The sequence below is a fragment of the Mastomys coucha genome, unplaced genomic scaffold (genome assembly GCF_008632895.1).
Source record: "Mastomys coucha isolate ucsf_1 unplaced genomic scaffold, UCSF_Mcou_1 pScaffold14, whole genome shotgun sequence".
Lineage (NCBI taxonomy): Eukaryota > Metazoa > Chordata > Mammalia > Rodentia > Muridae > Mastomys > Mastomys coucha.
The window spans coordinates 83,416,865-83,423,213 of record NW_022196896.1 but is presented as its reverse complement, the minus strand read 5'-3'; the positions used below and the strand labels follow the sequence as shown (position 1 = coordinate 83,423,213).

At 42.9% G+C, this 6,349-nt stretch overlaps 1 long non-coding RNA gene across 1 annotated transcript; it reads left to right on the top strand.

The window, feature by feature from the left end:
* The first annotated feature begins 4,576 nt into the window (after positions 1–4,576).
* LOC116089175 lies at positions 4,577–5,536 on the top strand. The gene is made up of 2 exons (XR_004118199.1): positions 4,577–4,684; positions 5,346–5,536. It is a non-coding gene; the product is annotated as an uncharacterized LOC116089175 (long non-coding RNA).
* The last annotated feature ends 813 nt before the right edge of the window (positions 5,537–6,349 follow it).

Sequence of the window (6,349 nt, the reverse complement as noted above, 5' to 3'; positions counted from 1 at the left end):
CAGGTGTGCCCCATTCCAAATCTGGAGATCCTGTGGTATCTGCAAAATGCCCAGGTCTTCACAGCAACTGAACAGCACCTTCACCAAAACCATCTGGGCTATCTTCAGAGATTCTTACCTTGCTGCATTCTGCAAAACCTCAACTTTCCCCATGACCCCTTCAATCCTGGGCTTTCTACCGCACCTTCCCCAGTGACCTTTCCTGGGCTCGCTTCAAGGACTCCAGCCCTGTCACAAAGTGCCAAGTTTTAGATGTTCTCTATGACCCCTGAAGCCTTCATAACCAGTACCACTTGGGTGATTCCTAATACTAACTTCAGCTTCCAGCACAAGGTATAGATAGCCGTGGACCCTCTGGAACATAACCTCCATGCACTGATCCTGAAGAGACAGTTCCCAGAAGTTTCTGCCTCCTTGATGCTGATGTCTTAATAGTGCCCATTCTGCAGCTCCATTAATCCAGACATCACAGGTCCTAACACAAAACACCACACAAATGTAGACTCTCTAATGCACTCCCAAATTTTCCTCCAAAACTTCAAAAGCCAGGCTTCCATAATGTACCCTGTGGTCAATGTGAAGGTCCCACTGAGTATCCCACTGAGCTCTGAATATTATACTGCTTTTCCAGCTGGAATGCTGCCATAACCATACATACACACACCCACACACACACACACACACACACACACACACACACACACACCACTGTCATGTCTACCACAGAAATACAATACTCTTGGTACCAACTTCTGCCACTGTCACTGTGTCTACTGCTGTGATAAAACGTCATATCCAGAAGCAACTTGGAAAGGGACAGATTTATTTTAACTTGTAACCTGTAGTCCACACCCAGGGATGTCAGAGAAGGAACTCAGGACAGGAACCTGGAGGCAGGAACCAAAGCAAAGTTTATGGAGGAGTGTTGCTTACTGCCTTGCTCTTTCATGGCTTGCTCAACCTGCTTTCTTATAGAACCCTGGACAACCAACTGTAGACAATGCCACCCCCGTTGAAAGCTAATTAACAACATGAACTACAGACTTGCCTACAGGTCAATCTTATGGGGGCATTTCCTCAGTTGAGAGTCTCTTTCAAAATGACTGCAGCTTGAGTCAATTTCACATAAAACGAAGTAGCACAGAAACCAAGACAGACTATCTTTCCAGCCATACAGAGTACCAGCGAGGATGCTGAGTGACGATGAAGCATTGATTGGAACATGTTTTACCTACTTTTGAGTCCCTGCACATAACTACTGCCTTGTTACTTCTCTGAGTGGAAGGTGAATGTGGTAACCTCCCTTCCAGCTCAGTGGACAAGACAGCTGAAGAAGGGCAGAAAGTTACAAAGACAAAGTTATTCAGCTAAAAAAAAAAAAAAATCTTTGGGTTAAAAAGGGGAGGAGATGATAAAATTAATCCAGCCATTTGGAAGTAAAGGGCAGTTGGATTTTTATGTCTCTTCACTGAGACTGCAGAAGAAGAGTGCAACAGTGAACTCCCATGCCTTATTCTGTATATAATTATGCTGAGTGAAATACCTTCTGAGTAACTGTATACATAATTAAATATTGCATGCATCTAAGAGCTTGAAGGTGCCTGCTAACCTCCTCCTACCCCAAGTCCTATGTAATAAACCATAGTTATAATTTCCTCCCTGGTTTCATTTAGATTTCCTTTAATAATGTTTGATTATAATTAAAAATCAGCATGTATGTGGCATGGAGGAAGAAACCAAAATTGTTCTCTTTTGTCATTTAGAAAAGTGACAGTTATAAGAATGCCCAATATAATCAATTCACTTTTCCTGCTATGGAACTAGCGTTTTTATCGACCACAAATATGCTTCTCCACATAAGACAGTCACTGCAGTTCTGTGGTGAGCGCAACAGGACTGAAGTCACTGCCAAAGAACCATCAAAGCTCTCAGAGCAGCGATTGATGTGCTCCGTTCAGAACTCAAAGAATGAGGGAGCAAAGAGAAGCCAGTGGCAGGAATGGCTTTAGGCTATGCTTTCAAAATAGGTTTAATAAAAACGCAAAAACCGCCATAAGATATTCACATATAAAACAGATACGTGCCACTCAGTAAGCAGAGTGCAGTGAGCTTCTAGAACATTTTCATGTTCAGGTTCTGTTGATCCTAGTGACGATAGGCTTGAAAGGGAACAGATTGTAGGAGCCATTTCTGACCTGAAGGTGTTTGCACAGGACCTCTGGTGACCTATAGAGCTTGGTGAAGAAGTACCAGGATTCCATATCTTTTCAGTCCTGCTTTGATTGAAAATGTTAATACTGAAATCCCCAGAGCCTCTTGCATGTCATTCTGTCTCTAGAGCCCAACTGACTGACTTCCCCAGAGATACATCCTGGATGTCCAGGAGAATTCTAGACATTTGGGCTAGAAATGAATGCACCTTGGTTGTAGAGTCCCTAATACACATAGTTCATGGGATTTTGTAGAATATTCTTTCTCTCTTGTTTGGTTTTACTACTCCTCTCTGGTCAAATTTCTTCTGAAGCAGCTCTGCGAATCCAAGATTATCTGGAAGTATTTTCTCAAGCTAAGCCACCACTGCAAGCATGTAGGACTGATTGTACAGTTGAAAAAAATAAGAAAGAGGTCTGGAGAGATGGCTCAGTCAGTAAAGAGCTTGCTGGATAAGCATGAGAACTTGAGTTTGATCCTTACATCCATGTAAAAGCTAGACACAGTCGCATGCACCTGTAATCTCAGCACTACAAAGGCTGAGACAGGAGGATTGTTGGTGCTTACTGGGCAGCTAATCCTACTGAACTGGTAAATTCCAGGTTTGATGGGAAACCCATTCTAACTAAGAGTGACTAAGGAAGACAGCTGACATCAACCTTTGACCTCCACACATGTGGATGCACACACATGAACAGCATGCATACGTGCATGCCATGGACACATTCATATACTTATACAGAAAGAAGAAAACACCCAAAGTGATCATTTTAGAGAGTATTAATTTATGTTTCCATTTTAAAGTATAGATTTCTGTTCTCTTATGTAAAATGTGCTTTTTCTTTTCTTTATTTATTCTTCTCCCATATAATTCATCCTGACTGCAGTCCCCTCCCTCCACTCTGTCTATGCACCCCCACCTCCCCTCCCCCAGATCCATTCCTCTTTCCTTTACCTTCAGAGAAGAGCTGACTTCCAAAGATATTACATGAACTTGGCATAATAAGATGCAATAAAATTAGTCACAAACCCTCATATCAAGTAGGAGGAAAAGAGTCCCATGAACACATAAAAGAGTCAGAGACACCCCTACTTCCACTGTTAGGGGGTCCCACAAAATCCCAAGCTATACAACCACAACATATATACAGAGCCCCATGGGTTCTGTGATTGCCATCTCTGTCTCTGTTAGGCCCCTATGAGCCATGCTTAGTTGATTCTGTGGGCTATGTTCTCATGGTGTCCACAGTCCTCCCCTCGACCTTCTTCAGGGTTCTCCAAGCTCCGCCTAATGTTTGGCTGTGGATCTCTGCATCTGCTCCCATCAGCTGCTGGGTGGATCCTCTCTGAGGGCCATTGAGTTAGGTACCGTCTCTGCGTATAGCAGAGTCTCATTAAGCAACAAGGTGCGCTTTTTAAACTGGGTAACATAACTTAAAGAATCATATTCATTTTCTCACAACCTTAAAACCCTTCTCTTCATGGGCAAAAAGCATTTCTGTTAAGTCAGTGCATGAGAGGAAGCTTTCTAAAGAGACCCAGCTACCAAGAGAAAATGATAAAAATCCACAAGGAGATAATGATTATGACATCATAGTCTGTTGGTACAGAAACCGTGAAGAGGCGGTATGGACAGAGTAACTCAGTCTGGAGCTAAGAGCTGGAGTACAGTAGCCCTGTGTTACTGCCCAGATCCCAACACACCTAAACATTAGGGCAGAAAGAGAAAGAGTTTGGAAAAGTAAAATAGATTTTTACTGATCAGCTGGAAAATCATCTTTGTTCCCCAAAGTGCCTCTTCAAACGTGAAATCCAAAAAAAGGGTTCCTTTTCCCCTCAGATGTTCATTTTATTTAGCACACAGCCACTTTGAACTCCTTACTCCTCAACATCTGTAGAATCCAATTTCCGCTTGGTTAAAAAAAAAAAATGCTGACATCTGTTTAAATCCTAATATCTCCACAACCATGTAGCATGTTAACTCAGGCTTGGTGTCATGTTAAATCACTTGGACTTTAAAAAATATTAAACTTATGGTTTTGTTTCAAGTTTCTCATGATGTTAGCATCTTACTCTTCAGATGTTCCTAAGTGGTCACCAAGAAAAAAAATGTGTATTTCTCATGCGTCTTGATAATGTCAAATATGGACCTTTCACATCAAGCTCAATTAGAGATTTTTTTTTCCTGAAAACAACCAAGAGCTTTACCATCAATCTGACTTGGCCTTAAAAGAGGCCTTCTCCCAGAGATGATGGCAGCTGATTCTGCTAAGTCAGAATTGTGATGTAACAAGAATAACTTGGGCTTACAAAGTGTTGTAGATATCTTGTGCTTTCTGTATTCACAAGGTCATTACTACTTCAGCACAGCTTTAGAAGATGCAGCAGATACCGGAGATAGCACTCCATCCAAGAAGCACCTCTGTATTGAGATGTTTTTCCACAGTTGCTGGAGGACACTTGCCCCTTGGTGGTAGAGTAGACTCATTTGCAGAACATATTACCTGCTCATGGCGAGGTCTCAGAGTCCCAGAGGCTTAAGGGTTCTACCTCACTCAGTCTATGTCTGCCTCAATGGTAGGCCACATCCCATGGCACTCTAGTTAATAAAGGAACAGCCGAGGGTGATGAAGCAGAGTCTAAGCAGCAGGGCAAGGATGAGAAACAGCTACAACCTCAGGACCAGGGGCTGGCGCTGCTGATACCCCACTAACACTCCAACTCCTCAAAACACACAACCCAGAATCTTAAAAGGAGCTGTTTCCAGATGAGCCATTTCAACAGAGGGAGGCAATGTGTCTGGTGGTAGTAGGGCATGTACAGAGGTGCAGTGTGGCCAGGTAATGCCCCTCTTTAGGGCCAAACCTCTTTCTCTGCTGCCTGCTTTTATGCCATGGGTGACTTGCAACACAACAGAATCACTGCTGACAACTAAGGGGAGTTGCTTCCTCAAAAAGTGATGTCCTTCCTCAGAAGCAGTCAGTGTCCAGTAGCTTGGTCACTGCTCTAGGACATGGCAATTCTAAGAGCTTCACCCATCAAGAAATCCCTTTATTTAGTAATTGATTTGTTGGAATGTCATCCTGGTTTAACCTCCATCACTGCCTAATCTTGCCTTCTTCATTCTCTCTCAGGATTACTTCTGAGAGAAATCTCCCAAGAATTCTCCCTGTACGAGTCTCAGCCCATGTCCTTGCCAACCCCGTCAAAGACAAGAAAATACGATTCTCTGCTCCCTTTCAGAGAGGTTCGATAACATGGCCCAGATTCAGGGGTCTTAGAAGCAGATGGTGATGGGCTATGGAAAATTAAAAAGCAAAGTCTATGAAAACATTGAGTAATCTGACTTGGCCTTAAAGGGGCCTTCTCCTACAGACAACGGCAGCCATTTTTTTCCAGGTCACAATTGTGATGTAGTACAAATAACTTGGATTTACAAGGTGTAAAGATGTTTTCTGAGGCTTATGTTGTTGCTAAGGGTGGAGGGCGTGACTGTAGGTGGTACTGTCCTTCCAGCCCTCCCTGTCTGTGCTGCTGCTGTCCCTCCATCTGTCCATACACCAGTTCTCATGGAGCCCTCATGCTGGACTTGCAGAGAAATGAGTGCCATTCTGCTCCTTGTGATGTGGAGAGTGGACTTTGCAGCTCTGGTTCATACTTTGGTACAATCAGGCTTCACAGAAATACCTAAGCGTCCCTCTCTTTTAGTGCAAGCCAGCCCTCTGATGTAGATAAAGAATTCTGGGGGATTAAACCTCTACAGCAAGGATGATGATGGTGGTGGTGGTAATAATTTTGATGATGATGTTGATGATGATGATGGTGATGATATGAAGATTCATACATTATTTTCCCCAAAGTGTGCCATTCTTTAATATAAAATTCATCTATGATTTTTATTTCTAATGAATGTCAAATAAAAACTAATGTTTGTGCAGACCTAAAACCTTTCAAGGAACAAAACCTCGGGAGCCACCTGTGTACAAACGTAGCTAGCTAGACTGGATCACTCGCCATGCAGGGCTGTGTGCTCACCAGGCCGAGTTTTTTACAACACAGCTTTATAATTTATAGGCACAAAAATGTGCTTACTTGAATGTTGACATCAAATAGAAAAAAGATGTGTTCACTGGTGTCC